This window comes from Magnolia sinica, unplaced genomic scaffold, assembly GCF_029962835.1.
Source record: "Magnolia sinica isolate HGM2019 unplaced genomic scaffold, MsV1 ctg33, whole genome shotgun sequence".
NCBI lineage: Eukaryota > Viridiplantae > Streptophyta > Magnoliopsida > Magnoliales > Magnoliaceae > Magnolia > Magnolia sinica.
In genome coordinates, this window is record NW_026682810.1 from 1 (window position 1) to 17,461 (window position 17,461).

Here is a 17,461-nt window from a genome sequence, read left to right on the forward strand (position 1 = left end):
CAGGATCTGATCATACCATTAAGAGATCAAGATCAATGATCTAGAAGAAAAGCTGGACGGATTGCAGTAAAAAAAAAAAAAAATCTTCAATTGAATAATCCTAACCTTTAATAAATGCATACGAAAGTGAATGTTTTATACTTGATCTTACTAAAAATGATCAAGTCATTGATTTAGACCCTCCATCATGTGGTTTTCGCACCTTTAACTATTGTTCTTCACTCTTTAAAAAATCAATTTGGTCCAATGCTCGTATAACAAGATTTGGAGAATCCTTGGTGGGTACTGTAGTGAAATGCTATCCTCTTTTAGTGACCATTTTTTGGGTATTACAATGACCAGTGGACATTTAAATTGATAAATTTTCATGCTCATCATTATCTAAACATCATAATTGGGCACTTTAGATATTAGAATACCTGTCAATTGAATTCCCCAATGCAAATGATTAAGGGCACATTTTAAGTAGAGTTGGGATTGGATTATAGGACTTTTTTTAGTTGTACCTATTAAAAATTTGGTTATGGACTAGCCTCATTAAAAAAAAAAATGGTTATGGATCGGGTGGAATGTGGTCAACTGTAAGAGGTTCTAATCGGATTCATTTGCCCATCCAACAAGATTGTCCCACCATGAAATTGAGAACCTTGTTGGACGGGTGAGGTCATGCAAACATCAAACACCATGGTGGCCCTACACCCCTGCTGAGCTTGATTGGGAAACAATGCCTTACATCAAGCATCTTACATTATGGAAGCATCTTCCATTACAATCTACATTGTGGAAGCATCTTCCATTAGGTGGATAGTCAAATGCAATTCTACTGACTTTTTCAGCTGAGAACTGATTGTCTACAACCAGTCATAGGATTACCTAACCTATGATTAACAATGATTCCCCCAAAATACATTCAAAGGAAAAAGCACAAACAAAAGTTTTATTTATAGAATCCACTTTCTTTTTTCATTGTACATGTACTCCCATGTTTGTTTTCCATATCCATATTTTACATTCAACAAAAGTAAACATGCCAAGGAATAGGAATACATAACAAAATTATCGTGCCATTCAAGAAACGTACTAAATACTTGTACTAGATCTATGTGGTCTAACCCGGAAATATAGAAGTGAGGCCGATGTCATGATGAATGTCCCAGAAGGAACATGGAATCTGTATACCAATCATTGTCATCTATAGGCTGTAAAAGATGCATGCAAAGGAGGTCAACAAGATTTAACATGTGATATATCTTATCACAGTAAGTTCAAATTGGGGGCACAAACACGAAGCATAGTAATTTGCTAACAGAAAATGGGAATGAATGATGAAAAAAAAAAAATCAAATTCAAGATAAAAACTAAAACTATGCAATGGTGACGTTTAAGCCTAGAGCTTGATGGATGACTTGGGAGTATACCTCGTACTCATAAGCCATGGTTTTATGGCATATATGTTCCACAAAAAGAAGGTTGTCATGGTTCATCCACTTGGATACCTTCTTTAGAAATAACTCATAGTTCTTCATATGCTGTGAAAACAAATAAGGTTTAAGTATTCCTGGTTCAATCCCCATGATTCAAACAATAAGCTTTGATTTTAAGATGAGAGAAGATCATTTACATCTGGTAATATAATCTCAACATTTGATAGCCGAAGGTTCCTAAGGAATGAATGTGAAAAGTTAGCTGATATAACTTCTTCAATAGGATTCTCTAATTGTATTTAACATGCTTAGAGATTTTTCCTCTCCATTGTTGTGAACATTATGGAAACATCATTAGAATTACAACAATTTGGTTGCCTCCTCTTCTATAGACTGAAGGTTTCAAATTCAATTTGAGAAAAAGTGGAACTTGCTGAATTGTCTCACTGTAAAAGGTTTGAGAAATCTGTAGTAACATTAAGAACAAGTCAAGCGACCATACACAGTCGGGTGATGTCAATGATAATGACAACAATGATGTTAGCATTTGTATGTACGAATGAACCAGTATGTACCTCAAGAAGTCCGATGATGATTTGGAATTTGTCTTGAATTCGTTGCATGTAAACAACTTGATATCAGTCCCAAAGAGATAGCGGCCAACCATTGTCTGTGCTCATGTTCATACTGAAACAACCATTTCAATAGAAACTTTGATGCAGTAAATGTTACTGCATGGAGGAAAAATCTGATGATACCAAGAGATGCTAAATGAAATTAGTACGAAGAACTCATTAGTTTTAAAACTAGGTAGAGAAATAAATTCACAAGTGAAAGAGAAACTACATATATACAGTAATTATATCCCCAACGATGGAGAATCTAAGACTGTTTTCCACAGTTAAAAATATATGTGCCAGAGAATGTAATGGCTGGTTTAAACTCAGTATCAATTTATGATGAAAAAAGAAAATTAAAGAAACTATCTGATTGACTCCCTTCCAATCTCTGATTCTTTTATGAAGTTGGTGAGCTTACCATTGACCTGACTGAGCTACTGAATAAAAAAATCTGGAGTACGGGCAAAGGTTTTGAATATTGAATGACAAGAGTATCATTTTCAATAAAAGTTCAAGAATCATTTGGACAACCAACTAAAATTTTTTAAAAAAAAACTTTTTTGATTATGATTATGATTATGATTCGAGGTATTACAAACTGAATTTAAATACCTTTATAGTCATTCAAAAAAATTCTAAGACTTCTGTTTCTTAAACTTCAACAGCCTCATGTATATATCACCATATTTGTTTCTCTGTGTTTAAGCTAAAGTCACCAACTGCATCAGATGGGCTGACAATAATTTTGTGTTTTGAACATGGATCAGGGAATTTTCATGCTGGTTTCAGGTGGCAGATCCTCAGGGAAAATGAAAATAAAAATTGCAATGTCATAAGAGGATCAAAATAGGTGGTGACATTAAGAAAGATGAAAGAAATAGACCATTTTATATTACTAGTGAATCAGTTGAGAAGAATAAGCCATTGCACTTCATGATTCTAGCTTCAAGCTTCAAGCCCTTCAAGTCAGTGTTGTGTGTGTGGACCCGGTTGCAGAACTGACGCCTGCCAGTAAGAAATAGATTGATCAAACATTGGTTGCTCCAAAATGTTGATCAGATGGACAATGAGGACACCTCATAAATCTACTGGATTGGAAAATCAAACCCTTCAATCAGTGGCCTACAAACAAAACAGTCCAAAGATCAAAGGTCTGGGATCTCCCAATCATGTTGGGGACCATCAGATCAATGACCTGGACCACTGAACCATGGCCCCACTCACAAAATCCTGCAAGTCAGCAAACCAAACATTCGCTGATGTGCAGGATCCTGTAATACCTCCACTATCAATTGCACCAGGCTTGCCACAACCCATTGATTTCTCGAGAAGATGATCAGAGAGCTGAGAGGTTAATCGAATCTACCCATCCCTTCTAGCACATTGATAAAAACATCAGATTCGTTCTTACCACAATATGGTTATTCAAACAACTCCTTACTATATGGGAGGAAAGGGGAATCCAAACACCTTAGGAATTGCATAGACTTTTGCCCGAGGATCTGCCACCTGAGCAACCTCTGAAGATCCAAACCTACAGGCATCTAATCAACCCCTAAGGGATCATTTGGCAACCTGTAAAGAATTTATTTCCAGGAACAAATCACGTTAGATCAAGATTCCACATTAGATTTTGGTAGCTGAAAATCATGAATCCCTAATTTCCCCAAATTCCTTCAATATGAAAGTCCCCAATATCCTCCAATTCCTAAAATCCCCCATTCCCCCATTTCCAAAATCCACAACTCCCCAATTCCTAAGATCCACAAACCCTCAAATCCTCCATGGGCGAAACAGAAATTAATAAACAGAGAGAGACAGAGAGAGTGAGTACCAAAGTAAGAAGGAGAGTGCAGGAGGAGTTGCTGGTCGAGCTTCAGCAGATTCTGTTAGCATGATATTCTTTCTTCACTGTATGGAGAGACCATCTCCTTTTCAGATTTCTGTAGCATGAGATGGAGAGCTCTCTCTCCTTTTCGGATTTCTGTAGCATGAGAGAGAGAGAGACGGAGACAGAGAGAGGGGTGGGGGTAGAGAAAGGGAAGAGCCCGCGAGAATGAGAATGAAAATGAAAATAAAACTCGCGGGCTCTTTTTGGGCGCAGACTGGGTATTACACCCACCGCACGGAGCTAGAGACGAGCGCTCCTACCAAGAGCTCTGTGGGGCCCATGTGGTGTATCCACGCCGTCCATTAATTTTGACAAGTAATTTTGAGACATGATCCCAAAAATGAGTCATATCTCAGTTCCAAATGGACCACACCATTACTAATAAAATTTTAACGGTAGGTGCTTAATCTCCACTGTTTCCTATAGTGTGGTCCACTTGAGACTTGATCTGCCTCCTTTTTTAGGCTCATGTCCTAAAATGAGCTGCTAAAATGAATAGACGGCTTAGATAAAACATATATATTGTGTTGAGCCCGAAGGGCCTCTTACGGGACCGCCAACCTCTAGATATGAGCTGTAGTGTGGGTCACTTTTAGCTACGGATTAAAGGCGTAGTAATATAGCTACAGTTTATTTCCATATCTAAAAGCTCAGATTATTCATAGCCTTTGCTCATTTTTTTGATAGTGCTCTCGAAGACGGATTGGCTAATCACCCTTACACCAGGGACAAATGCTGGTAGTCGGTGCTCTGTGGGCCCCACCATGATGTATGTATTTCATCCCTGCCGTCCATCTATTTTTCCATTTCATTTTATGGTATGAGACAAAAAAATGAGGTATATCCCAATCTCAACTGGACCACATTATAGGAAACAGTGTTGAATGAGCGTCGACCATTAAAAACCTTTTGGGGGCCATATAAAGTTTTGGATCAATCTGATTTTTTTTCCCCTTCATTTGGGCCTGTATGACCTAATCAACAGATTGGATGTCAAATAAAAAGTACAGTGGGCCTTAGGAGGGTTTTAATGGTGGATATCCAATCACTATTGTTTTCATGTGGTGTGGTCCACCTGAGATTTATATCCCTCTCATTTTTGGTATCAAGCCCTAATATGATATGTAAAAATGGATGGACGGCATGGATGAAACACATACATCATGGTGGAACCCATAGAGCACCGACCACCAGCCATGGGTCTGGTGTCAGGGGGAGTAGCCAATCCGTTTCCCTCTTGGACCCATCTGAAGTTATTTAGTCTTCAATCTGGATTGATCAGATTGTCCAAAAATGATTAAAGGTTGTTCATAATATCAAAAATATATGAATGAATAGAAAACACAAACATCAGCTTGATCCAAAACTTCTATGGCCTCCAAGAAATTTTAAATGGTAGAGGTTCAATCACACTATTTCCTGTGGTGTGGTCCACTTGAGCTTTGGATATGCTTCCTTTTTGTTCTTTATACCTCAAATTATCTGTTAACATGGATGAATAGAGTAGATAAAATAAATAAATAACGGTGGACCCCACAAAGTTTACTCTGGTAAGGGTAACGAGTAATTCACCTAAATGTAGTGGAGAAGGGTTTCCTTAAAACATTGATCATAATCATATATTGGGCCTGCCTAAATGTGATTCACATATCCAACCCACTCATTATGTGTGTCCCACTTGGATGAGGGGTCAGACCAAGTTTCAACTACATCCAAAACTCATGTGGGCCCCACCAAGTGCTTTTATATTTTTTAGGAAGTCTTTACATAGTTTTAGATGGTATGGCCCACTTGAGTTTTGTATACAGATGATTTTTGAGATACCTCAAGGGGACACATCAAATCTACGGTGTTGATGTTCGACACACATTATGATGGGGGCCACAAAACTTATTAACATCAATTATTAGGTTCTCACGAGGTCAGTAAGTTGGGTTGCAATTTTGACCAGAATATTTGGCCCATTTTACATGTCTGGTCCATTCACTCTATTTTATTGATCAATACTCTCAATTTGACTAGTTACTCGCCTCAATCAGGCTACATATGAGAAACATATTGGGCATACAATATGTCCGGACTTTATACCGAAAGTTCAGCTCAATTGACAGGACTGTCTAAGCAACCAAATGCAACTAAGAGTATTATAACTTTCGGTACTCCCAAAGCATATTGGAGCATTTGCTACTAGGCATATTACAATTATTGAAAGATTAAAATTTAAAAATAAAATAAAAATAAAAATAAAAAAATTTCGTAGGGCCCACCATAACATTTTTTTCCCATCCAATCTGTTCATAAACCTGATCCAAACAGAAAAACGGCTCAACCCGGTTTTGGATTTTGGACCGGTTCTTCTGTTGTAAGCCCGATGAAATCCAACGGGCCAACCCAGTCCGTTACCAATCCTGAAAATCCATACTTGGCAAAGGAGACATCGTCCTCACAGACGGTTGAGGATGAAGCACACGAAAAACACAACCTTCATCGCAGGGTTTCTCTTCCTATGAAGGGGTGGAGAGTTTTAGGGATTAGGGTTTAGGTGGGTGGAGAGTTTTTTACCAAGCGTCTTATTTATAGAAGGTTGGTTGAGAAATAATCTCATGGGCTAGAAGTGTATGGTAATCTATGCATGCACATAGTTTACTCCGTACTCGCTGAAGTGTTGATCATCTATCAGGACTGTACATCAGTCCAAGTCCGTTCATGAGGTAACTTGGATTTTAACATGAGGTTCTCTCACAAGCAATTACCTCTTGAAAGCAATGCTAAAAATGGAGTCCACTGATTTTATATAACATAAGAAAATTGTAGTTTCAGTGGCCGGGTGTCAATCTAAAGAAGATTACAAGGATAGAGCCTTCAAACACATGAAGTGATTTCTTAGTTTTGATGGCCACAAGGACAGGAAGTGGGATAAATCATTTAGAATGATTTCTTAGTGGTGAAAAACACATAATGGGCCCCACTACCTAGATGGTTCTGATCGAGGAACACTAATGTCATGTTTACAATGGGTATTCGCATGGATGATAATACTAATACTTTGGCAACAGATCAAATAAATCCTTTCAAAATATACTTTTAGTAATGCTATTTGGTGCCGGTTTTGATTCGGCAAGTATTTTTGCATTTTGCTCCCTTTTTTTGTTTAAATCGTACCAAATTAGTGCCAATAGGTGAGAAATGCTTGATTCTTCATGTTTTTCCAGCAAAATCAAGGATTTGAACCTTCGATTTCAAAATTTGAGGGCAGGTGATCCAATTTGGGAGAAATTGGTGAATTTGATTTAAACATCTGAAGTTATTTACTCTTCAATCTGAACTGATTAAATTGTCCAAAAAGAGTTGATTAAAGGTTCAATTAGTGGATGTCCCTAATAATTTAGTAATTTTATTTTTCACAGATAAATTTCAATTTCCATTTAAAAATAACATTTTTTTCAAAATGTATATTTTTTTACTCTTTTAACCAAATATCATTTTTATTATAAAATATTTTAAAAAAATTAAAATACAAATTTTGAATTTTTATTTTCAAAATCTCAAAAAATTTCTCATATTTTAATTTTTTTCTTAAAAATTTCAAATTTTCAATTTTTTTTCTTCAAAAGCATCATTTTATTCTCAAAATTTTTCTCAAACATAGTTAAAATTTCTAAACTTTTCAATATTCATTTTCATATGATATTTTAAATCATTTAAATATTACCTTTTAATTAATTTTATATATATATATATATATATATATATAGTATATAAACATTTTTACCGACAAATTTTTAAAAATTTAAACATTTTTACATTATTACCGACGAATTTCAGTCGTCGGGAAAAAGATATAGGAAAAACACATTTACCGACGAACATTTTCGTCGGTAAAAGTCTTACCACGAACATTTCCAAGACAGCGCAAAAAAAATTTTTGTTAAAATTCAAAACACCCTTTAGCGAAGAAAATTTTCGTTGCTACAGGTGGTTTTTAGCTACGAAATTAATTTCGTTGCTAAAAGGAAACTTCTCGACTTTTTTGTTTTTTCAAAAATTCAAAACACCCTTTAGCGACGAAAATTTTTGTCGCTAAAGGTGGCTTTTAGCTACGAAATTAATTTCATCAAAAAGAAACTTCTCGACTTTTTTATCTTTTCAAAAATTCAAAACACCCTTTAGCGATGAATATTTTCATCGCTAAAAGTCACATTTAGTTACGAAATTAATTTCGTCGCTAAAAGGAAACTTCTCGACTTTTTTGTATTTTCAAAAATTCAAAACACCCTTTAGTGATGAAAATTTTCGTCGCTAAAGGTGGCTTTTAGCTACGAAATTTATTTCGTAGCTAAAAGGAAGCTTCTCTACTTTTTTATTTTTTCAAAAATTCAAAACACCCTTTAGCGACGAAAATTTTTATCGCTAAAGGTGGCTTTTAGCTATGAAATTAATTTTGTTTCTAAAAGGAAACTTCTCGACTTTTTTGTCTTTTCAAAAATTCAAAACACCCTTTAGCGACAAATATTTTCGTCACTAAAGGTGGCTTTTAGCTACGAAATCAATTTCTTCTGTAAAAGGAAACTTCTTGACTTTTTTACCTTTTCAAAAATTCAAAACACCTTTTAACGACGAATATTTTCGTCGCTAAAAGCCACATTTAGCTACGAAATTAATTCTCTCAAAGGAAACTTCTCGACTTTTTTGTCTTTTCAAAAATTCAAAACACATTTTAGCGATGAAAATTTTTGTCGCTAAAGGTGCTTTTAGCTATGAAATTTATTTCGTCATTAAAAGGAAGTTTCTCGACTTTTTTATTTTAAAAAAAATTCAAAACACCCTTTAGCGACAAAAATTTTCCTAAAGGTGGCTTTTAGCTACGAAATTAATTTCGTCGCTAAAAGGAAACATCTCAACTTTTTTGTTTTTTCAAAAATTCAAAACACCCTTTAGCGACGAAAATTTTCATTGCTAAAGGTGGCTTTTAGCTATGAAATTAATTTCGTCGTTAAAAGGAAACATTTCGATTTTTTTGTTTTTTCAAAAATTCAAAACACCCTTTAGCAACGAAAATTTTTGTCGCTAAAAATTACTTTTAGCGACGACAAAAAAATTCGTCGGTACAAGTAAACTTTTACCGAAGAAAAAAAATTCGTCGCTAAAAGTTTCGTCGGTAAAAACCCTCTTTTTTGTAGTGTTAGCATCCTACAGCGGGTGAACCATGTACAAAAAATCTCCCAGATTACAAAAAAACTTAATTTGTGATTAAATTAATGTCCTTATCTTGATGATAAAAATTTGAAATCTCGCCTGCGGGAGGAAACGGGAGCTGCGGACGGCCCTTGTGGGCCACCATCATGATTCGACGGTTCAATCCAAACCGTCCATTGGAATCCCACAGGCCCTATTACCAAGGCATAGGTGACAGAATTCCAAGAAACAACGAGGATGAGTTTCCAGCCGTTCAAAAGCAGGATGGACGGCAGCAAGAAAGATTCTGTGGGCCACACCATTACCTATCTAAAATAGTACCTTCTCGACTAGTTTCTCGAGGGGAGTCCAATGAACTAAGTGGATTTCTCTTCCAGAGCTAATTAGGGGCCCACCGATCATCACAGCGTAGGTCCATTTGCAGGCCCTGCGTCCGAGAAATCCAAAAATTCGGGGAGATTGCGGGCCACTATCCTTGATTAGATGGGTGATCTGGACAATCCAATGTGTCCATAGGGAGGCCATGACCCTAGCCAAGACATTAGAATCGACAGATGGGTTGATTTCACGCTGCAAATCTGCTTTAAACGCAGACGTTTTGCACTTTCACTACGCATGCAAACTCTGCTGCGAAACAGAGTTGGTTCGTTCGACTCCAAACCGCCTTCTCTAGCCGATCAACCTATCCTCCTTGCTGGCTAAAAAAGGAGAAGAAAGAGAGAGAGAAAAATCATCCTTAGACGTGTGGAAGAGCAAGGGAGAGAGGGAAAGTGTGGAGCGTGTAGCCAGCTGGGAGTTTCTTCCTTCGGTTTCTCTTTCTTTCTTTAATTGTTTTCTTATGCTTTTAAGAGATTTTTAGTGCAATCATGTTAGTGGTTGGCTAAACCTCTTAACTAGGGCTAAGAGGTGAAGCTTGTAGTGAGATGGTTGGTTTTTATACTTTGATTCATGTTACATTGAACTCTCTTTGATTATAGTTTGATGTTAAGGAATGCTTTCAGTTTTTAATGGTGTGTTGTGACTTAAATTACAATGGATCTGCGATAGCTTTGAGCACATTCTTTTCATTATTATGATTATGAAGTTAGGAAGCCCTGTTATTCACCATCGCCCCTTTGACATGGTTGAATGACAGAATCCTTCTTAACGTTCATAACTCTCTCGGATTGGATGTGGATTGGTTAAATTTTTTTGTTTATTTTGTCTCATGGGCATGGTTTTGTGATAGAATCAAATCTAATTCACATCCTTCTCATCTCTTGAAAACTAGATCAAAAGGAAGTTCAAATTTGATTTTTAATGTTATACCCTCCAACTGGATGAAGATAAAACTCTAAATCCAGTTGTGTTTATGAATCAAGCATAGATCTCCCTGACCTCTACAAGTGGATCCTTGGCACCCTAGTTTCCCACCTTTAAATTTTACAAGTTTTAGTTAATTAATTCATCATTGTTCTCTTAATTCTCCCTGATTTAGATTACATCTTCGCCTAGTTCTAGTTCAAGTTACTTTTAAATTACGTGCAAGGTTCAGTCCATGTGGATTCGACCTCGGTCTTATCGAGATTATTACTACATCACAACCCTATACTTAGGGTGTGAACAGAAAGACATTGCGATGAGTGACACATAGCCCTATCATGAGCGGCACATGCAATTGAGGTAGCATGCTCGACAAGTTTATAAAGACTTGCTGAGATAGGGATTTTATCACAAATCTAGATATGTTTGACAAGGTTGTTGCACATAATCCTACGAAAATGGGAGATCTTTCCAAAGACGATCGGTGCTCTCTTGTGGTAATTATGAAGTTTCAAGAAACATATTTCTCTTAGAGTAGATGGAAACCAAAGACACATTAAGGAATTTAGGTCCAGTAAAAATGATCTCGTAAGATCCATAGATCTCTTTAATCATACTGGAAAAGAGATCTGAAATTTTTTTTGACCTGCAGGGATCTCTTTAACTAGGTTGGGATAATCGAAGAATAATTGCGCACTGCAACTGTCAGGGATCCTAGACTAACAAGGAAATCCAACGAGGGTTTTTTCGGCTCCCAAAGCATATAAGGAGCATGCAATGAAGAGCTCTAGGCCACACCAAATACAATCAACCCACACAGTACAATGTTGCTTATCTGAGTTTCTAATTCTTCCACTTCTATCCAGTCACACTGCAGAATGTCTGGAGTTTAGGTTAGCTTAGATCACTACTATTTAGTGCCATCGCTGCATTACGCTTAGGAGTGGTATAAATATCTATGACCTACCGTTGTAATTAGATCATCTATTAATTGAGTCCTTACTTTGAAGACCACACCCATCTTACTGACCAATTGTAATGCCCCGGTTTTCATAACCCGATTACACGACTCTAATCCTAAGAACCCAGGAGTTAGCTAAAGATAATGGTAATCAATGAGTAAATTAAAGTGCAGATTGTGGGAAAAGAACATAATATATATTCGAACCAACATACGAACAATATTCTGGCCCACCCAGCTGGGGGCCAATTACATAACCTCAAGTTCCTCAAGTTCCTAAATGTACTGAAAATAAAAATAAGGAGCTAATCTACTGGTTTAGCCCTAAATAGGCCACTTCATCCTGCTGCGATTCCTCGTCATAGAGCTCCTCATCGACTGCCACCGCCTCCAAGTCTGCCGTGTACACATCAGCTTCTGTACCTGTGTCCTCTGTACGATTGAACATTGATGAATGAGTGGCTAGCTCAATGTGATCTCCCCTCAAGATTACACACCGCCGCCCTAACAAGGAATAACATAAAAACACATAGGTAATCTAAAACACAACAGATGCAGTCTTTTTAAGTGCATGGATGTATGGAATGGAATCATTGCCCCGGGGATGCTCATCCGTGCGGACAGTGGGCTCGTCACTCATGTAATCATCGACATGAGAAATCTCATCCAGTTAGACAAAATACGTGCATCACGTACAATAGCAATAGATGCTGGTCTGTTCCATATATGCATGGTTAGCCAATCCATTATTAGTCCAATTACACTCAGTCAATTTAATTAAGCTCATGGTCACTACGGGGAGCATACAACCCAACTTAGGCTGACAGCTCGGGCACAGTGTCCCATGACCACCATCCCCGGCCCATGAGGCTACCGTCTTAGGGTGTGTGTAGTACCCACTAACATGTGGTTAATTAACTCAATATAAAGGGGACACCACCAATGCCGACTGGGAATGAAATGTTGAAATTACCAAATGTAGAGATGATGACATGAATGGTTCAGAGACGAGTAAACAATGGTATTAGAAAGGTTGTGAAGTTCATCCCAAGTCAGTTAGATAAAACCACACATGGATGGTAAATCCCATGATCAAATACCAGCAACCAAAACCTCAATGTTAGGGGCCTACTCACATTACAACTAGTCTGATTACACCTTAAGCACAGACTCTCCTTTGCTTAGAACTTCTCATGGAGAGATTTCCACACTGTGTGTCATATCATCATAACAGCAACCTAGATCTTAACATGAATGGGGAATAAGGTTTAATGCATATATTTATATCAACACCCACATAAGATACATGACATGAATAGTTAGATTATTCACCTAGACAGTTCAGAGAAAATCGAGAGCCTAAATGATAATAAGCATGTTAAATAGATAGGTTAAGTGAATGCAGTCTATTTCCACACACAGTTTATCACTAGTTTAACTAGCCATTAAATTAATAAAGCTACTATTTCTGGTCTATCTAGGGATGGAAAGCTTAAGGGGAGGAAATCATCACCAGACAAAGTGTAGATTGCTTCTGGATGCAAGTTTTCTTAAGAAGATAGTGACTTGGTGTCACGCCCCAAACTCGGAAACCGAGTTCACATCCCGATCGCCGAATCCAGTACCGACAGCCTCCGTAGAACCCCATTCTCGGCTCCCAGTGCCCATTCGCCAGGTTCCGATCCTGGGATGCTACGAGGAGGATTTTCAACACCAGTTTGATTTGTAATAAGCATAACCAAAGGCATAACCCACAAACAACAACCAAAAACTCCATCACATTTCCACTATGATAAAAAACTTTAAAAGTACAATGAGCATAAAGGGAAATACAATGATAATAAATAAAAAGCTCCAAGATGATCTGCAAAGCGCTCCTGCCTCAGCGCTGCTGCGCTCCAACGTCACCTGCACGCAACGGTCGTGCATAAGCTTATGGAAAGCTTAGAGGGCGGTGAAAGTGTGTGCGCAAGGTAGTAGTTATGCAGTATCAGAGTAATGCGGAATATGCTGATGAATCCATGAATGCCATGAGCCATACCAAGGCTATGCGATGCGAGGCATGGATGATGTCGGCCATACCAAGGCCATGCGGTGCGAAATGCAACTCAAGCATGCGAATCCTCATCTAAGTCCACATATCAATACAGCTCAACTCTGGAATATCACCGGGGTCTAGTACACTCTAAACCAGATTGTCGCCCCATCGCGCCAATAAGGCGAGTGGAGGAGACCTCACTATCCGCCTGCTAATATCGGGCTCAGCTCGTCGATAGCGGACCCATTTTTCGAGCTGGTCAAACTCAGCCTAGCTTTGCCCCCTCCTCTCGGGCGGGTAAGGCCGCACCCCCTTCCAACCGACCACGACACAGTGGAAAGTGCGACTGTCTGGTAATCGGCACTCGGCGCTCATACACCCACTCGGTCTAGACGTTGGAGCAACCTCCTGGTACCATAAGAGTTTAGGGACTTTCACCCAGGGATATCTATAGCACCCCATATAGAACAAGATTTTCGGTATCCAATCCTGCCAACCACGATATGTCTATGACAACTACGACCCTGATGTCGCTAGGGCGTACAGTAACCATGTCACGCAATGTAAAATGCATGAATCACACTATCCAGTCATGCAGCAATCCTATGCGTATTATGCGCTCATGTGGGGCATCTCTACCTATCCGAGATCCTATAAATGATCTGTCCAAAGGCATATGCTATGATCAGTCACTTCTCATATTAGACATACATATGATGCGTATGATCATGAATCATGAAACTATACTAAACATGTTATATATGGTGATGGACTTTATTTATAACGAAGAGGGGCCTAGATGGCCTACGTACTACAAGCATGGGCCTGACAATGGGCCCTGGGGAGAGTCACAATGTGGGCATTTAACCATCATTGCTCTTACAATGTGGACGTCAAACCATCATTGCTTCCAAGGCATGACCTACATAAGGAATTCATACACAATGTAATGGCCACACATACATCTTATTGGGCCTCGCTCATGGGCCTCACATACACCGCACCGGGCCGATTGAATGGGCCGATCCAATGGGCCGAATCAATGGGCCAATCAGTGGGCCGATTGGTGGGCCGAACCAATGGGCCGATCAATGGGCCAAATCAACGGGCCGATCAATGGGCCGAAACTTCATCAGGTGGGTCGCACCATCCACACTATTCATCTATTCCTATGGATCATTTTAGAGTATTAAAAATATATTTAAATCACATGGACTGCACTCCAAATATAGTGGTAATAGTAAGTCCCACCATTAGAAGTCTCAAGGCCTACCATAACCTTTATCTCCCGTACAATCTATTCATAAGTTCACGCAGTCCTAAATTAAGATGAAAAACAATTTTCAAATTGATCTAGAACTGCAGTGACCCTGAGAAGGGTTTCAATGGTGGACGTTTACTCAACACTAATTTCTGCATTCGGGTCCACTTGGTATTAGATCTATCTTATTTTAGTCTCAAGCCTTAGAGCTAGCTTACCAAATGGATGGACGGTTGGATAGATCGTATGCAGCAGGTGGGGTCCATGGTCACCAAATGGGTGAACGGTATTGATACCACACATGCCTGGTGGCTGGGACCCACAGAACTTGCAATCGTAAATGGACAGTGGGTCCCACCAACTGGACGGCTTGGATGTACTCATACACCACGTGGGACCCATGGACCCATTACTTGCTGACGTGCAGCGTTGCTACCATCACCCTTTTTTCTTTTTCTTTTTTGAAGCAAAACAGTGGTGGTTCTGCTAGCGCAGCTTTATTGCATTTAAAGGGAGCAGAGGTGGTCCCACGTAGGGCCCACCCTCATATGCATATATAATATATAATATATATATAACATAATATAATATATAATATACATCCATACATCATGGTATTGCCTCACGCGTGGGGTGTGATTTCCACCGTCCAGTGATGGTGGATGGTTTGGATCAAACATATACACCAAAGTGTGGCCCGCCAACTGGATGGACGGTGTGGGTGGGTCCTCTGGACCCCACGCCCGTTCAAACATCACTGGCAGCCATCCTCTGCCAAGACCTCAGCGTTAAACGAGGTATCTTTCACTCTATCAACGACGTGAGCCATGGGGGCCCACCGTTGAAACGAGGTATCTCCACTCAGTCTGCCAGCGGGCCATGGATTTGGGCGTGGCCCCACACGAGCATGGTCCACCGCCCAGAGTGGTGGGCGGTTTGGATAATACACATACATCATGGTGTGTCCCACCAAAGTGAATGGATGACGTTGGTGGGTCCCATGGACCCCACCGTCAGTCCACACCCATGTCAGTACACACTCCACGTTAGCCACCTCCACAGGGATCAATCCCAAGACCCCCAGCGTTGAAACGAGGCATCTTTCACTCGGTCTACTACCTGAGCTATGGAGCTGGGTGCGTCCAGCGTTGAAACGATGCATCTTTCACTCAGTCCACCACGTGAACTATGGAGCTGGGCCCACGTCATATCACACTTCAATGGCAACCACACCCATCGTTAGCCATATCAAGGTGGGCTCCCTATGGACGGTTGGGATGACCTATAAACATCATGGTGTGTCCCACATGGGTGGGGTCCGCCGGTAGGTGACTTGGATGCCAACATCATAGTGGTCCACACACCTCATCATGATCATTACCATACAAAAGGAAGAGGGAGAGAAGAAAAGAAAAGAACAAAAGATCGGATGGCGGTGGAGGGGCCCCGCCACTATGGGCCCTCCATGATCACAATACATACAAAAAAAAGGGGGGTTCCCATCACAAGTGGGCCTTGTAATAATAAATCAATGGTGGATCACCCACCTTAGATATTTTTTTCTTGGCTCCAATGGCTTCTTTGCTCCTTAGCTTCGATTCCCAGGGAGGATGATGGAGTTTTGATGGTTGAGATGGGAGATGAAAGGGTAGGAAAGGTGGGCCACACAAAATCCTCTCATGGATGTTGGAAAATGCTTGGACGTGAGGCTCTTGGTTGCTTGGAATGACTTTGAGAAATGAGAGTTGTAAGTAAAGAGAGGGATGGGTGATGGATGTGGTGGTGATGGATGTGTAAGAGACTTTTTGATTTTTGTGGTAAATGGTGTAAGAGAAGTATGGGTGTGTAAGAACCTTTTTGACTTTGGGGGTTGCTTGGGGAAGGGTGAGAGGTGATGTGTCCTTGACATGTACTTGACATGATGGGATTGACTGATTGATTGATTGAGGTGACATCTCGTAGAGATTCTCTCGAAATTCGCACACGGGGCGTTTTTCTCGCACCGAACGCTGGCCCGCGTCTCCTGGCCAGAGTATCGGATCTGCGCGCGAGACGCGGCATCGGAACCGCGGCTACGGCGCGGTTGCAAGGGTACAAGTCTCATTTTGAGTCGATTCAGGTTGACGGTGTGTAACGCAGGGTTGCGCGCAAATACCGGTTAAGGGTCGAAGGTTGCGAAAATTTGACCAGGAAAATCGCGGAAGTCTACGGAACGGTATGGTCTAGGATACGGGGCTTACACTTTGCACCACTCACGCAACCCCCTGTACAATTTCATTTACATTAGACGGCGAGTCACAAAGTTGAATACATGAGGATTGGTGGAGGGTTGGAAGGCCTTAAATCAAAGTTGGTTGGGCTGCAACCAAAGGCAATCAAGCCTACCAACATGTGCCCCTATTTCAATGTAAACTGGGCCCAAATCAGGCCCATTTCTGCTACGCCTAATCAGCCCAAAACTGGCCATGGTGGGCCCTGTTTAGCCTGAGCATGTCAGCCCATGCTGCATACACAGCCCATAGGGGCTAGTGTGGGGCCTGTCGTGCATCAGCCCACTCAAGCCTTATGCTAGATGTGGCCCACAAGTACTGTGGTTCAGCCCACTAGGAAATGAGGCCCATAGCAGATGTGCATAGTGCAGCCCACCAGGGATTTGAGTGAAGCCCACTGGGCTGTCTGCTTGGGCACAACCGACTACAATTCTAGGTGCGGCCCACCAGGGATCCAGGTGAGGCCCACTGTTATGTATATGGTGAGGCCCACCTGGT

General features: G+C 40.1%; 1 long non-coding RNA gene across 1 annotated transcript; it reads right to left on the reverse strand.

Annotated features, from left to right (window-relative positions):
* Positions 1-474: 474 nt before the first annotated feature.
* Positions 475-2,157, reverse strand: LOC131236228 (uncharacterized). Its single transcript, XR_009166641.1, has 3 exons — positions 2,000-2,157; positions 1,114-1,711; positions 475-773 (listed from the first exon to the last, which is right to left on the reverse strand). It is a non-coding gene; the product is annotated as an uncharacterized LOC131236228 (long non-coding RNA).
* Positions 2,158-17,461: the final 15,304 nt, after the last annotated feature.